We start from the raw sequence: 22,620 nt of genomic DNA, 5'->3' as shown, positions 1-22,620 counted from the left end.
AAAAACAAGATTATAAAACATTAGGATGCAACAGAGTGTGTAGCTGTTGGAAAGATGACTGGAAAGCTAGGAGGTGAGGGTGGATGGAGGCACTGTGGATATTGGCAGTTGTTCTCAATCTGCTTCTGTTGCTGTACTGCATCAGGAGCCAGGTCTGTCCTTGAAGAAAATGAATGCTTTTTAAAAATGTTTTCCATTCCCTCCCCACCCCCATTCCCAGACAGTATAACCTAAGAAGAATAAGGCTCAGAAACAGGAGCAGAGATTCATGTTCTCAGTAAGGACAATCTTGAGCTTTCATGAGAAAGCAGGTTAATAAGAAATTTGACAATCTGGAATAGGCTGTGGGAAACCATTTCCACCATTGCTGGCTTAATGATGACTTTTAAAAAAATTCCAAACAAATTCCTGGAGACAGGGAGATGAGGAGGAGGAACAAGATTCTTGAGCCTAGTAGCATGTTGAATAGGTACTATAAGAAAAGCCTTTGCTTGCTTGTTACCTAAAAGTGAAAAGGGAAAAAATATTGTCTGTAGACCTTAAAGAATATATAGTAGTCTACCCTGCCTCTTAATGCAGAATCTCTTGCAGCAGTGTTTAGTTCAGCAGGCTGTCCTAAATTTCATCCACATCTGTGTACATTTACTTCTGCTGGGTTAAGAAGCTTCAGGTTTTCCCACTTTTCAGCCCCTGACCCAACCCCTTTCTACTGCAGAAGATCCAGCAAAAAAGACTGATCAATTAAACAACAGGAAACTGCTGCCTACAGCAGCTAAATCACATCTGATTTGTAGATGAGGTCTTTTGCAGCTCAGGCAAGTATATGCATTTTACACAGTGGGTGTTTGCTCTTGGTGTGCTTTATCTCTTTGAGGCCTTTAACAGCTCTTTTCTTTGAGTCAGCTTTGATCCAGATCTATGCTCTTAGCTGGACAGCAGCACAAAATTGAATGTAGATATACAATTGCATGCCATATATTTTAAAGCAGACAAACAGAAAACCACAACTCCCCACCTCCCAAAAGCAAGCAACCATCCTCCAAACCCCCAGACATGAGAAGTATCATTCAGTTTTGTCTTCTTCTCTGCCTGTGTCATAGATGCCATTTGGACCATGTTAGTTTTCCTGATTAAAATCTCAGGGGTCTAGGTTTGTTTTTTTGTTGCTGCTGTTGTGTTTTTTGTTTTTTTCTTTTCCCTGACATGTCATGGTCCTTAGCATTCACGAAAATGAAGCCTTGGAATCTTGACAGGAGCAAAGATTCACTGTCATCAGTAAATTGGGGGAAAGGATGGGATTCAACATGGGATTTTCCAAGCGATAGAATACTAGTGGTTTTAGGGGAAAGAGTTCAATTCAGTGTATCATCTTCATAGATACCAGCTATTCTTTATCCCCCTTGTTTATGCTGTCTCCATGACCATGTTTCAAGGATTGTTTTATTCAGCTTGGTTCCTTCTCATCTCTTGATCCCTGCCAAGGCAGTGTTCTTGGCTGCTTTGAGATACATGGAGCAATCATTTGCCATCAGTAGTACAGTTTGTTGAGCAGTTTTAACAACAAGATACCATACTGAAGAGTGCTGCACATACTTGGATTGAATGGGCAAGGGTACCTTTCATTTGACTGGGCTTTGAAAAAGAAGGAATTCTTTAAAATGACAAAACATGCAGACCCATGAAAGTCATGCTTTGATATTAGCCTTTCCATGAGAAATCTCAACACAAATCTGTTTATCTGGGTGATAGCCAACTGGACATTTGCTAAGCATGAGGAAAGATGTTCAGCTATAAATGCTTTGACATAAACCAAGTGTTTTTTCCCCAAACTATCTGGGATGTTTATATGAGTGACTGTTAAGCAGGTCTACGCATTTTAATAGCATTGTTCCTTCAGCCAGCAGCTTCTTTTGACAATACTTGCTTGATTCATCCCACTGTAATTTGTTTCCATGTGCTTAACCTGATGGCTCAGTACTAGCTGGATTCATCTGCCTCTTTTGAAGGTTGGATCTGTTAAATACTGCAACTGCTTGGTATAATATATGAAAGGTATAACCTTTCAGAAATAAGTGGGATCAGTACAGCATTGCATATCAAAAGTGTCCAACATTAAGTGCCTAACTTTGGATTCATGATGCCTGTTCTTGCCTTTTTTGTGGTGGGGAGTCTGGCAGGCCTGGGAAATAAATACATGATCAGAATGCTCCTTTGACTAGGTTATCAGTGCCTAGTGAGATGGATAGCTGTGGGGGAGGCTGCCAGATCAACTCAACCCTAAACCCAGATGCACTATTCCTGTTTATAATGCAGCTGTTCTCTTTTCCTATAGGCTCTTTTCCCTGATAAACTGGTGTTTAGCACAGGTAAACTGGTGTTTACGACTGGTAAAAAGGCCCACAGCATTTCTGCTCATGTGCATCCCTTCCTACAGTCATTCCCACAGTTCTTTCATCTCACTGCATTTAAGACCAAATTTGCCTTGCCCAGAGTACTTAATGAAATCAGAGACACTTTGCTATGAAGTCGTCACAAATAAATGGATGTTGCCCAGACTCAATACTTTTATTTTATGGTCTTTCCTGGGTTTTTTGAGTTCTGCCCCTAGTCTTGATGAGATACGTGAGCCCACAGGTATCTTGCAGTAGCACATCACCTGACGTACCATGGTGTTAACTAGGTCTGCAGAGCAAGCTTTTGCATTCACGATAAATATATTTGCAGCGAAGAAGCAGAATTGCTATTCTGGAGTAAAAAAACCCAAACCCCCAAACAAACAAACAAACCAAAACCACCCAATTCTCCAAGATTATGCAGAGGATAAAATCCAACTTCTGCTGAAAGAACAAGCTGGGGTAGTGTGCAGGTACACAGAGACATGGGCAGGCAGTGAGTGCCTGTGTGACAGGGAGCTGGAGCAAGAGGAAGCCTTGAAACTTAAACTCCTCCTGCAGCTCTGCATCTGCTCTGAGTCACTGGTATGACTCACACTGACAGTATTCACGTTAGCTAGCGTTCAGATGGAGCAGCTCTGGCAACAGAAGAAGCAGGTTATATTATTGATTACCTGCTGCAGCAGACAGTTGCACCAAGATTTTTTTTTACGAGCACAAATGAAACAGAGGAGGCTCTACTGAGCACTGCTATTATTAGTAGTATTGTTTTCTTAAGGTAAGAATGCCTGCTTATTTATATACATACAAAAGGGAATTTGGAGCTTGTGAAGTCTGAATTTCTGTTGTTGTTCTCAGAGGATGCTGATCTTTGGAGCTGTGTTACTGCACAGCTTTGTCTGGACTGTTTGCTGTGCCATATGGAGAATCATATGGCTAATGGGCAGTGCGTGTCCTAGGAAACAAAATAACTTTCTCATTCATTGATGTTATGTAAGGCATGGCAGCCATGTTAAGGACAGAAGACCTCTTTTGAAGAAACAGTGCTGCTAGATGGTAGGGCAAGGAAAACAAGTAGTTTTTAAGCAGCTCTGTTCTTTGGAGAGTGCTGCAGTTCTCTAGTTCTTGCTTACTGAATTCCTGTGTTAATAGAATAAAAAAAGCAGTTGCATTAGAAGTAGCAAAATAATTGTTTACCTTTAGAGTCACTGTGTTGTTTCGCCTTCAGCATTCAGGCTGGGACTGTGCATGTGATCCGTGCAGTGCCTAGATGTAAACAGTTTCTTCAAATACTATAAATGGTATTTTCAGATATTGGGGTGATTTTCATCTTGTGCCACTAAAAACACATAGATGTATATATATGTCCTGTTCTAACAATTAGTTATATGCAAAAAATGAGACGTATTCTAGTTAGTGTTGACATATGCAGAGTCGGTATAACATTTGTTTGTAATGGTTTTACTGCTATTTTACTCAATTTATTGCTATAATTTTAATGTAAGTTAGACTAGTATCACTTGTTAGGTTCATGTAGAATCCATTGAGTCTTGGGCATTTGCTGTATTCCCCACAGGAGATTTTATAAGCTAGGGATTCTGGTTTTGAACTGCAGTAGTGAATTTATCCTAATTTCTTTTTTTTTTCTTTTCTTTTTTTTTTTTCCCATTAATTTTGGATTTGCAAAGCAGTGTCCTTTTAAAGTGCATCTTACAGTGAGGTTGGCAGCTGCTTTCAGTAATAAGGGAGCCAGATCATTTGTGTTTGTTTTGCGAATGAGAGCATGAGGGTATTTTCAAAACCTGATAATTTACTAGGTTGCTTTCAGGTACTTGGAATTGCCACTCATTTCCTTGTAGAATTTACATAAAAGGGACCACTGTCATCTTCTCTTGATGAAATACAGTGCTGTAGTAATAGCATTTAAAAATGACAGCATACTTTAGGTTCTGTCTTGGGGTGACTGCACGGGTTCTTCTGTTTGCTAGTTTATAGCATTTGCTGATGTACAGTGTTTTCATTGCTATGACTTAACCAGATTTGGTGTTACTCTCTCTTTTAAAACAGATTAGTTTTCGTAATAAAATGGAAAGTAAGGTCTCTTAGTGCATTTGTAGTATCTTTTTACTTCTGGTGATATCCAACTTGGAAAACTACAGTGTGAGAGGCACTTCTAAAACAGTGTCAGTCATGGATGCCCAACTCCCAGAGGAAAAATTTTGTTGACTAATTTTAATAACTTGTGCTTCTGATATTAAGTATTTCTCATGTTGCAGCATTATAAATGCAGTTTATACTATAGTAGTATAGTATAGTTTAAACAGTGTTAGGGTTGGTTTTGGGACTGTTCACTAACAAAGTTCTGGCACATGTCAGTCTCCTCTTCCCAAATCCAAAAAAGTAGAAATAAAACATTCTTTACAGTCTTAATTTTCCCACTGATTTGGATCTGAATTATTGTTTTTTAAGATTGTGTCAGAACTGTGTTTGCCTTCATGATTGCCATTAAGTATGCATTTAGATATGAATTCTGTATCGTCACAACAAATAATTTATTATAGTAAAACTCCATTATCTTCAGTTTAGTTTACATAATTTCTTTATTGTAATGCATTGTGGATGCAGTTAAATAATTAATGTTAAAGTTGTTGTTTTCAAAAGACATTTCAAGAACATGCTTAACATCTGAAAACCAGGATGACAGCCCCTGAATCAACACAAACCTGAAGAGGTCCTCTCCATCCTGTTTGTCCATAGACTCTTTGTGTAAGAGCTGACCACCAGAGAGAACTCCCTCTGATTCACATCGTCCTTGTGCTGCCTGCTGTGTCCCTCTGTCTGCTACAGGGATGCCACTAAGTGAAAAAGAATGTCAGCTGAAAAAAGAACAAAAATTCCAGTCATGCAAGATAGCTAGACAGTTTGTGCTATGTGAATTGGAGAGCTTCTGGGAAGAACTAATGCAATTCTAGCACTGATTGTTGTGATACCATGTCAATAATTCCATGCCTTCTTTGGGATATATTAGCAAGTTACGACTGAAAACATAAATATCAAAGGTAGGAGAGATTTGTGCAGGGAAGTGAACATATCTGTGTTAAGTGCAAAAGAACCAGCTGCATTTGATCCTTCCATGCAGGGATTTTGTAGTAAGTATAATAGGGTTTGTCAAAGCCTGCTCTCTAGGCACCCTGAAAGTTGGGGTTTATCACCTTAAGTTGGCTTTGCATTAGGCTGCAGAGGTAACAAGTGGCAGAAGCTATTGGGATTATTTCACTGGTACTTTTAGCAGGACTTGAATTGTGAGAATTCATTATCTCCTTGGCCTTTCATTTCTGTAAACCCAAACAGAAGATCCCAGCTCTCTGTTCTCCCCTCCTGTTCCTAACCTACAGGATATCACAGCTGTTTTTCTTGTCTTTGCATTGCTACAGAGCCATGCTTTGTTATGTTTACCCTCTTTAAAGCTTTTGTGAACGTCTTGCTGAAATTTAAGCCCCCTTTTTGATTCTCACTTGAGCTGCTCTGGTGTGGATTCTCTCCCCTTGGTAGGTTTTCCGCCTGGGAAAGCCTTGAGTGGCACAAAGCCACAAAGATGATGAAAGTTAGCACTTCCCTTTTGCTCCTTGTGCTGCTTGTGTTGCAAACAACAGGTGGGGGGTGTTCAACTGTCCTTTATCTGTTTCTTCCTTTGTAAAACCTCCTGCTTTTTTTCATGACTTCTTTTGCGGCCATGCTCTGTGTTACTCTGAGCCCTTTGTCAGCCTTCCTGGCCATCAGGGAGCAGTGCTGCTGGATTAAGTCTGATCTCTTGGGTGTTCTGCTCTCTCAGTCCTTGAGCAGAAGTTTCAGAACAGACAGTAGCATCATCCTTGGGCATATTCTACCTCTCCCTGCCATGACAGTGGGAAATGACTGCAGGAAACAAGAGCTGTTGCTGTGGGTAGTAGGTGGAGAAATGAGGGCCCTAGAGAAAATAAAGCATTTCTCTGAAATTCTTTAGTGGGAGGAAGCACTCTCCTATTTTATGCAAAAGCTGCATCAGCAATGATTTATAACTAGCCTCGCCTGAGGGAAATCTGATCCTGTCATTGCAATTAATTTATGTGAGTCATCTTTAATATGAGTGATAGTTTTTTACTGTATTACAGTTTTAATTAATGATCAACCCAGACTGGACCACTGCTGTATCAGAAGCTTTTACACAGAGCAAAAGATGGTTCATGCACTGAATAAGGATTTTTATCTTTTCCCCAGAAAAAATGGTTGCCATATTTTCTATAGCGACATGCTGTTTGACATTAGACTTCCTGAAAAAGGACTCTGCCGTGTATGAAAATGCAGCATATTGGTGTTTGTGTAGTGCATCTTTGTCACAGAACAGCACAGCATTTCTATTTTCAAATAGGAATTTGAAATGGAGGGAGGGAGGGAAAAAGTTTGTATGAGTTGGGGTTTTTTTACAAGTTTTCATTTCTTTTTTTGCATGTTTGAAATAGGCCCATGTAAACTGGAGTTATATTGGAATAAAATCCTTGCATGTGAGCAGTATGAATAGCACCATTTGCAATACTGAAGCATCTTGTTTGTCAGAGAACTCTTCTTTTTATTTGTGTAATTTTTAGAAATGACAATTTTTATGTCAGTTATTTTGGGGGTCTTCTATATGTGTAAGCATCTAGAGGGCATCACCTTGGCCCCTTTTCCTGTTTTCTGAAGAAGTCTTCTTGTAGGGATTAGATTTGTTGCCTTGTTTTTAAAGAGGAGGGGGAAAGAGCTGTTAAATCTTTGTTTATAGTGTGTCCTGAAAAGCTCTTCACCTAATCTTGGAGCAGTTCAAGCAGGAGGACACAGAGGGAGGCAGTGAACACGTCCTGTTTGCCCTGGTAGGCCTGAACTGCTAAGAGGGGCTCCACCTCATTGTGTTGCACAAGCTTTTGCATCATACAGAAAAAGTCGCGGTCTCATTTTTTGTCTGCTTAAACCTTTGTGTATTTTTAGGCTTGTGCTAGTTTAAATAAACTGTGAGGGGTACATCCTATGGGTATATAACAGTGATGGTCCTTTCATTTGCCTTCAGGGTTGGAGTTTCCACTTGGCTTCATGACTACAGTCCCCCTGTCCTGCTCCGGAGTCAGAGCCAGTGTAAGGATGAGGATAGTTCATTTTGCTCTGGTTAAATGAGGTTATGGCCTGGATTACGATGGCATGTTATTTCTGTGCAGAATTCTCCTTGTGTTTTATAGGGACGCAGAAATCCGGGATTAACTCAGTTTTCATTTCAAATTGATGCTTAGCCTTTAAAAGCAGCAGAGTACCTTTGACTGCTGTGTGAGCTTAAATAAACAGCAGCTAATTGGTAGGTTTGATGTCTCGCGTAACTGTGAATTGACCTTCTATGTTCAGGTGAAACACAGTTTAAAGGGAGTGGGTTCATGATCCTTAATTCAAATTTACTTTTTAGATAAATACCTGATAGTGCCAGATGGCAAAGCAGCTACAGGCAGAGGTGAATAACAGAGCATGCAGGTTATTTGGGCAGTAAATATGCTGTTAAAAAAAAAAAAAAAGACAGCACTGCAGTATTTTGGATTGCACTAAACGCCAGTAACTTCATCGGGTTTCCTGTGTGTGATAGGTGAATGTATTATAAGTCCCAGATTCCTGAAATACAAACTGCTATAAAAAATTTCTTCTGTTTCATTTCAGAAATAGACACAAGTGGTCTGACTTTACAGCATAAGATTTATTTTTTTTCCTGGCTTCAGTCAAGCCAGGAAAAAAATTTTATTTCTCTCAAGCAATTGGGAGGGCTTCTCCTGAAGACATATGGAACAAAATGATAAAATGTTGATTTGTACAGTACACATACAAGGACATGAAATAAATAGTACCGTGTTGACAGTGTCCTTTGTTGTTTCAGGAAAACTTGGAAGAAGAGCTCTTTTGAGCTCTTTATGATAGTATGGTGGATTGGTATGAAAAGGATTGTGTCACAGGTATTACTATCACTAAATGTTAGTATCATGGCTCTAAATACATGACATAAAAATGCATGCAACTGAGCTGGCTAGAGTGAGCTCTTTCTGTCATAAACTCTCTCAAATGTGGGTGTCTGGGAAAAGTTACTTAAATTATTCTCTGTTCCTGAGAGAAATAAATGGCTTTCAATTGTGTTTTGGTAAATAGGAGGTAGTGAGTAATAGGAAGAATGTGGCCTTTGTAGTTCTGCCTACATAAGAAAGATTTCTCATCATTGTCCCATAGCTTTGTAGATTCTGATGAGAACATGAAATTATAATGCTGATATGTCTACAGGACACTGATTTTATGCAGAAAAGTTGCATGGAAAAGTGACTACTCTTTTGCTGGTACATGGTAAGAGAGGCAGATTTTGCTGGTACGTAGTAAGAGAGGCAGAGTGCATGGGGATAGTGGAAAGAGATGAGCACCTTCAAGGTACAGAGAGCAGTGAGGGGGGGCCCTGGTTGGGCACATGGAAGGATAAACTTCCATTTGCACAGTGAGAGTGTGAAGGAAGCAGCTCCTTTTGTGTGTGGAAGTGAGGGAAGGCTGCCAGTGTCTGTGTGTGTGTGAACTGAGGAAGGGAGGGGTTTGGCTTCAACACCCACATCTCAATTTTGACTTCCTTGTAAATGCTTTGCCTTTTTGTGGGATGCAAATATTTCGTAATAGCTCAAGAAGAACTGCATGTTCTTTCCTGTGCTTGTTAGTGGGATTTATATTTCAGGTATGTAAACATCACCATAGTCTTTAATTTCATGGAAAATCAAAATGTCACAGGGGGCCACCAGTAAGATTTTATTGAGGGCTAGAAAAAATTTGGCACAGGTAAGAATTGTCTCTTTAAAAACCAAGGGTGTCTTTAAATAGCAATTTAATGTAAAATTTAGCAGAAAGACAAGTGGAGGACAGAACACTTACCAGTGAAGATCTGCTTAGCTGGTGTTATATTTGTGATAAGCAGGAGACAAGAGCTCTCCTACTCATTTGACTCAATTTGTGTGAAGATTTGATCCCCCTTCCGGTCATGAGCAAGGCATCCAGGATAAATGGGAAGAGCTGTTTCTTCCTAGCACAGTGCATTATTGTCACTAGCAACATTTGCAGTCATCTAAAATTGATTGCTGAGAAGGTATGTGTCAAATAGGCATTTGGGAGGGCTGTGGTAGCTGATGAAGGAAGAATGTTATGGTGTGCAGCATTTATTTTTTGAAAGTATGACATCTTTCCCAACTTCCCCAGAACTTGCACTTTTTTCCCCCACTCCTTTGTGATTTATATTTCTGAGAAAAGAGCCTTCACAGTAAACATGACTATTTATCTGAAAAGTTAATAATGCAGCCTAGATTTCTCCATATTGTGCTGCACGTTTCATGGCTGAAGTACCCAATGTTCCCATTTACATGAGCTCTCAAGCTGCATTTGGGGGCTCATAAAATGAACATTACAAGGTCAGTGCGGTAAGGAAAACCCATTTTTATGTCTCAACATCTTGGGAATTTGTGTAAAACTGAACATCTTCAGAAAATGATCAGTTGGTTAAACTGCATGAATATAATTTCCAGCCATTGTTCCTTGGATGTTTAGTTTTACAGTGGAATATTACCTGGCTTGAAAACATTGCCTCCCATGATAAAAAAAAAAAAAAAACGAGAGAGGCAATGTAGGCATTTGGTAGCTAACTAAAATGTGTTTCACTGTGACAATGATAGAATAAATGAGAGAAGAGAGTAAGAATTTTAGGTACTGGACACCATTCGTTTACTGTCAATACTATTACAAAACTGTTCACAGTTGGTGCACCATGGTCCTGGGTGTCACCTCATCTTTTCTGCATAAACATATAGCAGATGGTTGGGTCCTTAATGCTTGCAAAATGGAACTATGTCTTCTCTTTAGTAAATAGAAATATGGAATAGAATATGTAAATTAGAATATGGAATAGTAAAATAGAATATGGAATACAGGATCCACTTGTGCAAACTGGTTTGACCTTGAGACTATCTTTTGTAATTTTCTCTTCCTGGCTTCCCATTTTGCAGGACTGCACTCTTTATCTAGACTGTGGAGGTGTGCATTTGACAATGTTGAGGAATGGACCTAATGCTCTGGGTTCTGACTCCATGTGTGTTCAACCTGGGGAGGTATTGCTGTGTGCTGTGATTTTCTTTTAATAAAAATCAGGTGCAGAGCAAGGTAAATTGTACCTGTGTTTCTGCCCAACTCATTCAAATTGTGAAGTTGTGACTCATTCAGGAGCATGGCCTAGCATGAGGAATGCTAAAGCACTGCTGCAACCAAGTGATATAGAGTTGCAGATGTGTGTTTTATTTCTTCACAACCAGGAGCTGAGAACAGATGAAATTTTAATGTTGTGTACATAATGCGCACAGTACAGGTTGCATACATAATGCAAGCAAATCTGAAATAATTCTGGGGAAGTCAATGAAGACAAGGCAAATTTCCTCTTTTTCTGGAGGGTGTATTTTGATGTAATGGTGATGTCTAATTACTGCAAAAAGAGGTGCCACATTGATCACAATAATGATTTGCTCAGGATGAAGTGAGTTTATCTTCTTTATGTTCTTATGTTCCTGTAAACTGGTATTTCAAGATGGGGAATGAAGAAAGAGTTCAGGAAATCATATATAATTGCAAAAGAGTTCAGAGAATGCAGTATTTTATTTGCCACAAGCAAAGGAGAAGATCAGAGCACAGCAGGACACACTGTATATTCTGCTTTCTCCACTAGGAATGGAACACGCTGCCTGTGTTTGTAGGCTGATTATTGGAACCTTGAGCCTTTAAAATATGTTTACAGGAATTATCTTCTGAGCTACACTGGATCTAACAACTTGCTTTGAATGAGTGTTAGTTTGCAGCTTTGCTGTCATGTGGTTCATCCTCAGCTTCTTGTCCACTGCAGAGGTTCTTGCTCCTTGAATTTGCCAGTATAATCAGCAAACAGTTCTTCCCCATCTCGATCCTGTCAGCTTTGGTTTTGCATTGTACCTTTCTGTTTTGCTTTTTTTCTGTCCGGTTATTCTGGGGAGAAGTGGGGTAGGGTGATGGAGTCATGTTTTTGTTTTGTTTGCTTTTGATGTGGTGTGCTTGGAGTTTTTTTTAGAAGAAGTTTAGGTTATAACCAACATGTGCCATTTTGCTGACAGATGGAAGGGAAAATTGAGGACAAGCAATGGGAGACAATAGTTTAGATTGGCAAAACTTTCGAGGGAATATCGCATCTGTTGGACTGTACCTGGATAAAAGCTATCAAGGCTAGCCTCCAGTCAAAGTGGCTGTTTTTCCCTGTTTAACTAATAGACAGAATTACACCTGGTGTCATGGGTTGCAGGTACCTTCAGAGGTGTTGACACCACATTTAATTGCAAAGGAAAAGTGTTAGTTGTGCCTTCCTTCCTGGAACAATTTAGCGGCTATTCAGTGAGTCAGAAAGAAGGAAGAAGGGAACATGGAGGAGAAAGTGAGGGATTTTCCAGTGGGAGCATGTATACTCCCTGTTATTTTTATGTTATTTTTATCACACTGATGATTTTCTGCAGAAAATAGTGTCATGTGCTTCACTTTCTGCAGTACTTTGCAATAACAGTGTGGAAGATTTATTTGAGAACTGGTGTTCTCAGTTTGTGTAGTAACCCTGGATGCAAGTATAAGTGATTGGGGAGGAAAAAAGCCTCACTGTAGATAATTTCCTTATAGTGAAGGATCTCAATTGGTTTTAAAATCTGACAGCAAGCTCTCAGGTTTGAATTGCCATCATCAGTCGATTGCAAAACAATTTCTATATGGTTTTAATTAAGTAAAACCATGCTGCAGTCTTTAATAGACTCTTTTTTTTTTCTGTCATGAAGATGTCTTAGTGCAAAAGGCCAGAGGCAGAAGGCAGAACATGTCAAGAAGATGGTCCTATGGTGCGGTCTACAGTAGTACGTTACCACACTCTGCTATGGTTTTACGGATATTATAGGGCAATATAATTAAAAAGCTTTACAGTGTAGGGTGCAAAAGGGTGGCTGGAATTGGTGCACAGTTAGAATCATTCATCTGCAAGTGCCACTGGCATCTCTGGGAATGTAATACCTGGGCATATGCTGCTGGTCTTCAGTTTAGTTGTTATAGCTAAAGCTGCACTTTGACAATTCTTAATCAGGTACCAAAGTGCAACAGAACTGGAATACAGTGAAAAACTGTGGTTGTGTCAAAGAGGAGAATTTAAAGATGGACTCTAGAAATGTAGTTGAAAATCCAAAGTTCCTTTCAGAAGGGGGTGCAGAGCAGGAGGGCATCTGTGGGAGGTCAGAACTTCCAGAGACATTGGTATGTAGGTCTTGCCTTCTCTGCAGAAGTTGCAATATTTTTTAAAAAATCTCACTGATGGGCTGATTTTAGAACACGTCACTAATCTCAGTGTTGCTTCGCAAGATGGGTGTGACTTCCTGAAGGTAGTGAACAAGTTACGAATATAACTTGGCAGCAGAGAAGCTCGATGTAGTTACATCGTCTCTATTTTACAGATACATGAGCTAAGCCACAAAGTTGAAAAGGATTTTCCTGTCACCATAGAACTAATCTGGTTTTTGTCACAGTGTTGTAAATAGAATTTTTAGATTCCTTTATCATCTCTGCCATTTTAATTCCTTCATTTAAATGAAATGAATAATAACTGACCAGGTTTAAGTATTTATATTAGGTGTCCTGAAGGTGAATGGTGGTACAGTATATTACAGGATTATAATGTAGTAGGTCCATGGTATCAGCCCTTGATCTTGTGACTGTGACTGGCAATGACTTGACTTGGGAGTGGCTTTCATGGTATCTGGGAGCTCACAGTATTTGGCCTGCTTTTAGAGTGGAAAAAGAAAAAAATAACCATTCTAAATAAATACAGTTGAAGTTATAAAGGGTATTCAATTGGAACTTTGCAACTGAATTTGATGAAATAAAAATTATTTTAAATAGTGTGTGACTTTTTTTTTCTGAAAACATGCATATCACACTTACCCTGAAAAGACCTCCAATATAATGTTAGATGTCTGTCCTCATGGAGGACAAAAAGCCAGGGTTACTTAAATGCTTTGTAACTTCTGAACTGACAGTCATAGAAGTGAACCTCGAGTTTGTTCTGCCTTCACCTTGGACAATGAAAAGAGAACAAAACCTAAGGTGCTTTACAGGCCACTTCTGTGAAGAGGTATAATTTTGTAAGAAATATTAGATGCTTTGCTGATGAGTCCATGAAAGCACAGGGCTGGATGGAATTTCCTGAGTTGTTAAGTCTCGTTTTAACAGGGGCATAACACTCCTATTATATGGGAAACGAGGTTATCCTTGGCTATTAGGCTTATAAATCAGGTTAGGTTTGTTACTTTAACATCCTGTTTATCTTAACACTTTCTTCACCACAGTGGTGTAAGCCCTTGTCTTGTATTTCTGAAGAGCAAATTGTAACTCAGCTGAGCTTCCACTTTGCTGAGTTTAACAGTATTTTGCAGAAGGTGCCTCTTCCTTGTCTGCACAAACCTTTCTCTACATGTTGCAGACTGAGCTGGACGGTGTTCAGCTTATTGTAGCAAGTGTTCCTGAATTAGGTTCATTGCTGCTTCTTGTAGCAACAAGAGCACACTGCCTGCTACACCCTAGTGCAGCTCTCTCCCTTTTTGTGGCTGTCTTATCTGACTCGAAGGTCTTCTTTCTTCTTGTTTTTTTTTCAACTGATAAGGTCCCAGTTGGTAGCAGAAGTTCTTGTTAGTCTGCAGTGTACTGTTTTATCTTAGTACTCTTTAACGTCTTTCTTTTACTTCAGTCCTCATTCTGCTTTGCTAGTTTTGCTGTAAACTGATGAATTGCATCTTGATTACTGCATCACAAATTTGAACATTGCTTTATGTATGAATCTTCCCTGAATTTAATGTTTTGAGGAGTGCTTTGCTTATGACTGATCAGTGCATTTTTCTGTGAAATGAAGATTTACCTTTCTTAATCTTAGTGTATATATTTCTATGTTTGCTCCATCTGTACATTTTGATAGTGAAGCATCTTCTCCATACTGGAACCTGTTGACTTGCCACAGTTTTGTGGTACCACAGTCAAAGATTTCTAACATGCTCTGTTGAAGCAAAATGGCAGATATTTCAGGTTAAAAATCACACTGGAAAGCATAGTAATTGAAAAAGCTTGTGTTTCGACCTTAAGATAAATAGTTCGATCCATAGAGTTATTTGCTACCTCCCAGTTATACAGTTAATGGCTTTGTTCTGTAATTCTGAGTGTAAATAGAGAGGTGAAGGTGTGAAACTGAATGAACAATTTTGTTTCAAATGGTAGAGAAGCTATGTTATAAAATGTTAACAGTCTGCATTTTTTCACATGTTTTTAGTGGGGTTTTGTTCCTATATTTATTACTTATCCCCCCCCCCGCCCAAAAAAAAAAAAAAAAGATTCAGTCAGAAGTAATTTGTCCTTTTTGTGTCTTTCAGACTTCATTAAAAAAAGAACTGGATACACATGCTGAATTTCATTTCTGAAAGGTGGAATAAGGTAAGATAATTTTAGTGACTACTGCTGTAATGTGTGATGATCTGTTGACACTGAATGCAAGAGTTCAAAGATTCATCATAAATTAGGGGCAGACAAATCTGAAGGAACTTCAGCCTGGGAAATAATGAAGCTGACAAGATCCTGTGTTCTGGTACCAGTGTCATGCTTTTACCCTATGGATTGTATTGGGGGTAGTTCATTATATTGGCCAGAGATTTTCTGTTCTTATTTGGGTGCATTGTCCACAGAAGGTGAGGTAGTTCAGTAGCTACTGACAGTGTGATATGTTTGTATTTGAACCAATTTGTGTTTCTGGAAGTCTGTGAGATTTCAAGTACAGCCTGTGCTGAAAGGCCAATATTTGTTACCTGTTTCTACCATAGGAACAAACCAGTCATTCTTTAGTTTTCCTCCTTAAACATCCTGAGATGGAAGAAGGCAGATCTGCCAGTCACTGAGCATTGCTGTAGCATACAGCAGTATCCTTCAGGATGGGGAGTGAACCCTGTTGGGCACTTCACAAACCTTTGTCAAGTATTTACTTCTCCACAGTGAAAGAGCTACTTTATGTCCTGTGGTGTGGCAGGGTGCAGAGGCTGTTGGTCACATTACTAGGACCTGAGAGAGAAATCTGTGTCCTGGTGGGGTTCCTGTTAGCAGAAGTGAGAAGACTCTTGGCCACTTGTTTCTAACCAAAGTTCAGTCATAGGACTCCTCTTGCTTCCTGTGTGCAGAGCAGCTGTATGTTGAGCTGAACAGCTGCTTCTGGTATTCCTGAGAGTAAGAGAAGTTGGGCCACATGTGCTGATGAGATGGGGGATGTGGCCTGAACTACAAGGCAGTATGAAGCAGACTAATAAAATGAGTCTTCTGGTAGAGGCAGGAGGTTTTTCTGGTCTGGGAGTAGGAGGTAGAGAGAGGTGAAACAGGATGCTCTTGGTCAAATGTGATGCTTATGGTTGCGTGCAGAAATTAAGGGTGAACCTCAGTGGCCTTGTCCCTGAGGTAGTGCCCTCAGTGCCCTTTTACAGAGTTCAGCAAATAATGAATGGTGGAGTAGAGTCAATGGTGAACAGTATTGACTTCTCAGAGATGTTATTCCCCTGCCTCCTGCTAAGGGAGAGCAAATTCGTTCGTAAGATCAAGCAGACAAAGTCAGCAGATTCACTTTCTCCTGCAGCATTGCTTTTCTTGTGTCAAATGTGTGTCTTAATGCAGACTGAGGATCAATTACTGAAAAGTCTAAAGAGGTGTGCTGCCATGATTGTGCCTACATCTGAAATTAAAGCAAATGGTCGATACCATGGACTCGGTTATTTAATTGGGGCAGAATGGAATAGAGTGCACAACAGGATGCTCTAGGGGCTTTTGTGTAATTTTTTTCCTTTCACCATCTTGAACTGTTTAGTGAAGATCAACTTGGGAGTCAGGCATGCACTTAGAGATCTTTCTCCATCCCAAGAAGGCCAGGATAAAGTTGCCAGCAGCAAATTAGCATTGCCAGCATTGTCTGCATTGGAAAAGAAATGCCTGAGGCAATCCTTCATCTCCATCCAATTCAGTGCAGCTTCTTGCTGAAGAAATTAAAAAAGAATTGTCATTCTGCCCCAAGACAGTTATGACTTCTCCCATGTGGGGTCTGTCTCCACACTTGCGAAGAAATCCATTACAATAGAGCTAAAAACCAGCATTTGGGGCTGCCCTACAGAGACAGCATATCATCCTAATTAAGTGTTTCTCAAATATGGCCCTGGCTGTGCAACCCGCTCCATATTTTGTCAGATCGCACTACCTGCTTGAAGTTTTGTGTTAGAGTAGGTCTGGAGAGAAAATAGGAGAGAAGGAAAAGAGAACGCCACCGCTTCTGTTTGCCTGCTTGCTTGCTATTTTGGTGCATACTTGCTTTCCACTGATGTAGATTTAGTGGCTTCTTTATTGGGAGTCAAACTCCATGTTGCATATGTAAATCTCCACATAGTTTTTTTGATTGAGGCTCCTTAATATGTGTACGACAGGTATTTGTCACCCTTTTTAAGTAAGAGTCACAGCTCTCTCTTCAGTCAGTTCTCTGGGTGACATCTATAGAAAATGTGCCCTGCTAAATTATATGCTGCTGTAGATAATGAGTGGACAAACAGCATGGGTGACTAAGGAGAGGTGTTCATTAATATAAGAACAGCAAGCTGCTTTATGATTCTTGCTGTTAGGTTTTACTGCAAGTTTACTATCTGCTTTTACAGTTTGGGCTTTTTTTTAACAAAAACCACCAGCATTTGCTAGTTTGTTCCTTTTTCCTTCTTGCCAGTTTCTAAAGTATAAATTCAGAGCAGGCCATGTGTGACTCTGTGGCTGTGTTAAATGTGCAGTGATCCTGTTTCTTAGAGCGTAATATTCATCATCCTCTTGTTCATGCTAGATCAATTCATGCCCCATGCAGACACGGCATGTATAATTGCAGTAACTACATGTGCGGTCATTACATAATGTGTGGCACTTGGCCTTTCTATAATATTCTGTATTCCATTAGGGGGTTTTCTGACTGCTGGCTTTAGTATACAGAGCTAACCATGACTTTTAACAGTGAAGAGAGGGATGGAGAACTGAGTTTGAGTAACATGTTAAACAAAAGCATGATGATATTGAATAGAGCCTGAATGCAGGGAGAGGGAAAGAAAGAAGAGTAAGAGGACATGATGTCACATAGCTAGTGAGAACAGCTGTCGAGGGCACATAGTCAGGGAGAAGGCAGAGGTAGAATTTCAAATGTTTGAAGTATCTGGAAACAACAGTGATCTGTGGGCTATTACTTTGGCTCTTTCTTATGACTGCTGTCACTTTTTACAGATATTTTATTTATATTATGTTCTGTGCAAGCACAAAAATTAAGCTTTTTCTGGAATTAAATGTTACTCTTACATCAAGCCCTTTAAAGTGTTCAGAACTTTATCCTGTCCAAGCTTGCATTCAATTTGATAACATTAATTTTACTCCTGTGTTTGCATTTTAATTATAAAGCTATTACAATGTTTAAATTACAAAATGTCCAGTACCTATTGTTAATAATCTCAGCATTATCCTTGGGAGATACATAGATGAACTACCACAGAATAATAATGAGGATTTCAGTAATAATTGTTTCACTAAAACATACTGAGAGAATTAACACTTAATGTGAACCATCTAAACCAACTTTCAAAACCAGCTGCCTACCATGCTACTTTCCTTTTTGGAAACTCTGCATATGGATCATTTCCTACTTCCATTCGTATTTTCCATTTAGCTAGGAAGATAAGAGAGAAAGTGAGTGTGTAGGTCCTCAGGTACAGACTTCCATACATCAAAAGGTCTGGACTGTGCAGTACAAACACTTGCAAACGTTCTGTATGGTCCCCATACATACAGACTGCAATAGCTTGAAGCACTGCAATAAAAGACAAAAAATCTGCAGATTGCTTCAGACTGAGGCATTACTAGCATGCTATTCTCTGAAGAATAAGTAGCAGAATAGGCTTATAGTTATTTTTAACTTTAGTGCAGGATTTTTCATAACTTTGGGGAGGGCAGGGAAAATTTTCAAATTAGTATCTTTAATCTGAAGTCAGACATCTCGATAAAAGTCCTTTGTAGACACTGGGGAGCTGCAGCCCTTGGTAAAGTCAGGAGCAGTTGTCAGTGATCTGAGGTCTCCCAAAAAGTCAGGTCAGTCTTAAAATCTACACCAGGAGAAATCTTAAATTTTCTGCTTGCTTCAGTGGAACTGAAGCTTATAGTTATGCATCTGCTCATGTGCTGCCCCTAAGCTGGGTTGCCTTGCGGAACCAGAATTTATTTGATCATAGAATCTCCTGAGTTGGAAGGGACCCACGAGGATCATCAAGTCTAACTCTTGGTCCTGCACAGGGCAGCCCCAAGAATCCCACCATGTGCCTGAGGGTATTGTCCAAATGCTTCTTGAACTCAGTCAGGCTTGGTGCTGTGACCACTTCCCTGGGGAGCCTGTTCCAGTGCCCAGCCACTCTCTGGGTGAAGAACCTTTTCCTAATATCCAACCTAACCTTACCAACACAGCTTCATGCCATTCCCTTGGAATCCTGTCACTGGTCACCAAAGAGAAGAGATTGGTGCCTGCTCTCCCACTTCTACCCCTCCTATTGGATGCCCCATAGCTATTAATTTAGCACAATTAGACATTTTTAGCCATGATATTCAGAGGAAATCTTAACTGCTTGCCTGTTTTGACTATTGTGTGACATGTGCAGACAGCTGCAAACCTACTTCTAAAGCACCAAGATGCACAACTCACGCTTCTGCTGTTAGAAGAATGAATCAACAAGTAAGTATATTAAAATTCAGGCCAAATTTGTCTGAAGGAGGTGACATATACAAATATCACCTTTTAACAAGATGATTACTTTCAGCTCAAAGCAGAGAAATGCAAATGTGGGTCAGAAGAAGAGCTTAAAATTGCAGACTAAGGAAATGTTTTGTGCTTTTAAGGTTTTTTTTTTTGCATTTGTATGTCAAGCTGGTAGAGATACCAAAACGTTAAAACAAGAAGAGGAAGAAAAACAAAAGACATATTTTTACACCATGTTGAACCGTTTTCTTGAAATGAGTAGTGTATTTATTCTTTTAAAAAGCCTTTGAATATTATCGAGAAAATCATCATGCCTTATAGCAGAAACATTTCCAGATGTTGCATGCTTGAGTGACCCAAGTAATTGAAAAGTCCACATGAACATATTCAACAGTTTGTGAATATAAGAAATTGTACTGCATAATGAGAGTTTAAGGTACTGTGCAACTCTTAGAGGCTTGTGTAACGGAATCCCGCAAACATTTCAGATTTGCACTGGGATTTCCCATAGAATCATTAAGACTGGAAAAGATCCCCAAGATCTTTGAGTCCAACGCATATAAAGGTATACAAGGGCTTTAGCTATATCCTGTATTTTTGTGATATCAGGAGGTTTCAGAAGGTCTTGGGTGTTTTACTCATGATTTTACATTTCTGAGAAGAAGCATCCAGTTTTTCCATGTCTCATATTTTAAAACTCATTAGACTTTCTGGCTGTCAGAATGACTTTTTAAGTTGCTCCATTGGGAGTTTCCAAATTGGGAATTTTTTAAAGGTACCTTTTTTAATATGTGATTGAAATATAGATCCATTACTAGGATTTTTTAGAGAATTTTTATTCCTCATACTATTGAATTTTATATATATGGAAAATGTGATCTAGGCAACTTCAGGCTTGTTAATTTGACCCTAATAACCTTAAAATTTTTTTCTAAGGAATGAATAATTAAAGACATGGGAGTTGAGTGGAGGGAGGATGAAACACAATCTATTTCGCTGAGATAGGTCATGTCAAACTGGCCTAGTATCTTTTTTTAATAAGAAAGTAGGTTTTCTAGAAAAATAAATGGGCTAGATCTGGTCTCTCTGGATTCTACTGAGCCATTTAACATGGTGCTGCATCAAAATTATTGTTCAAGGTGGAGGAAGAACAGGTGCATGCATGTAAACGCACCTGAAGAACTGGCACAGGAGAGACAGAAGGAGCTAGATATAAGTGATGAATTACTCTCTGGGAGTTGACTTGTTTAGTTTTCTTGAGGCTTTTTTGTTTGTTTTGTTTTTTCTCTGGTTGATATTGTTGGCATGCTGTATTGAAAGCAAGCTGTTGAAACTTGCAGATGGGAGGACGATGTTAATTTCTAGTGTGCAGTTTTAGGTGGAATGACTATACAATTAATTGGACAATTAGATAATACTAAAGGGATGGAATTCAACCCAGCGAAGTGTCAGGCCACACATTGTCATGAATTCGCTTACCCAGTTTAACCTTGATGTCAAAATTAGCAGTATGACAGTCTGAGCTCTTATGTAATCAGTGGAAAGAGGCAGATTTTTAATTAGGCACCCAACTCCTGCTTTCTGTCTTGACTGTTAACAGAGCCTGGGCACCTGACTCTGGCATCAGTGCTGAATGCCTGAAACTGGATGGTGCTACAGCCTCAGCTTAGGAAGTAATGCAACAACTTTTCCTATGAAGAGAGAGTTCAGCAATGGAAGACTTTGAAGGAGAAAGGGTAAGTGGGTATGTGGGTATATATATATGAGGGTAAGTGGGTTCAAATTTGTCTTTAGTCTGTCAGTTTGACACCATCATGAAAATGATGTATGGGTTACATGGAAGTGTCAAAAGAGGCATTTCCAGTTGAGGGAGGGCATCTCAGCTGGGTGCATCTGGGCTGGGACCTGATCTGGAATAAGTGTGCAACACTTCTTGCAGTATCTGAGAAACTTCACCTCAGTGTGTAGGAGAGGCAGAGGGTAGATTAGATATGAAGAAGTAATTCTTTACAGTGTGGGTGGTGAGACATTGGAACAGGTTGCCCAGAGAAACCGTGGATGCCCCATCCCTGGAAGTGTTCAAGGCCAGATTGGATGGGGCTTTGAACAGCCTGATCTACTGGAATGGCAGGGGGGTTGTAACTAGTTGGTCTTTAAGGTCCCTTCCAACCCAAACCATTCTGTGAAAAGCTACAGTGAAGAAGTACTTATGTTACAAGAGGAGTCTGAGACAGCTGTGTTGGATATGTCAGGAACACTGGTAAAATGGGAAATACAGTTGCTGCAACTCTGCTTCTGGAGTCATGGGGAGCTTTGAAATGTGGCTGATATCAGCTAGGTGATAGCCAACAAGCAGGATTTCTGCAGACCATTGGAGGACTAGTGCAGGTCTATGTGTAACAGTATGGTATTGTAGGAAGATTATGATACCAAAACAGAAGTGCCTACTTGTGTGATTTAGGGGTGATGTGAACTGAATATATGGCATGTCTTACTGATTGAATTTGTGTGTGCACCTAGCACATGGATAAAATATTTAACCTATGTAGAATGCATGGCGATAATTGCATAATACATGACAGTAGTCAGTAGGAGAATGCTTGATGTACAGTTAGGGACAAGCTTAAAGATTTATGAAGGGCAATGATTGCTTGGATTCTTTGGATTTAGGCTGTTTGGCAGCTTGTGCTTTTTGATCACTCCTACAGAGTGTGATGCTTACTGTCTGCTGTATTGCCCTGCAGTTGCCCTGCATTACACAGGGAATGCTCTGTGATAAATCAGGCTTTGAGTGAATTTGTAGGGCTGGACAAAGGCATGTTAAGTTTAGCCTGTGACAAAGATACATTTAGAAGCTGACTGCTGGATAGCAAACTTAACGACCACTGAGAGAAAAGCTTGCTCTGAACTGGAGATTGTGGTTGTAGATCTCTGATGTGCCTGTAGTGACAAATGATGGGTACAGCACTTACAGTCAGTGACAGTCCTTGTCCCAGATACCTTCTCAGTTTGATAAACACTGAAACTTAAAACTGTACATTAGTGAAGAGCTGTCCTTTGCCTGGATGCTGGTTTGTCCCAATACTGGGTTCAAAAAGGAGCTGAATCCTTTGACCAAGGGTGATTAATGTACATTCTAATGTCTTGCAAATCCTTAGTTGCTCTAATTGACTTTGTCAGCTATTAAGATACTGATCAGGTTGCTCTTTACCCGAAATCTTCATAAAATAGCAGGAGGAAAATACCACAGCCAGAAACATTTTTAATGTACTTCTGGCAGCACTATGT

General features: G+C 39.7%; 1 protein-coding gene across 11 annotated transcripts in view; it reads left to right on the top strand.

The window, feature by feature from the left end:
* Window positions 1–14,933: 14,933 nt before the first annotated feature.
* The window catches only part of INPP4A (inositol polyphosphate-4-phosphatase type I A), a 73,715-nt gene continuing 66,028 nt past the window's right edge, over window positions 14,934–22,620 (top strand). For 10 of the 11 annotated variants that reach the window (XM_010394223.2, XM_019282812.2, XM_010394222.2 and 7 more), the window contains exons 1-2: window positions 14,934–14,975; window positions 20,933–21,068. The gene's annotated coding sequence lies outside the window, so the exon portion shown is untranslated. The remainder of the gene's footprint in view (window positions 14,976–20,932; window positions 21,069–22,620) is intronic. The other variant, XM_019282806.3, reaches the window with a different exon arrangement.

Source organism: Corvus cornix, chromosome 1 (assembly GCF_000738735.6).
Source record: "Corvus cornix cornix isolate S_Up_H32 chromosome 1, ASM73873v5, whole genome shotgun sequence".
In the NCBI taxonomy this organism is placed as follows: Eukaryota; Metazoa; Chordata; class Aves; order Passeriformes; family Corvidae; genus Corvus; species Corvus cornix.
The sequence above is the reverse complement of the archived record's forward strand: the minus strand, read 5'-3'. Positions and strand labels throughout refer to the sequence as shown.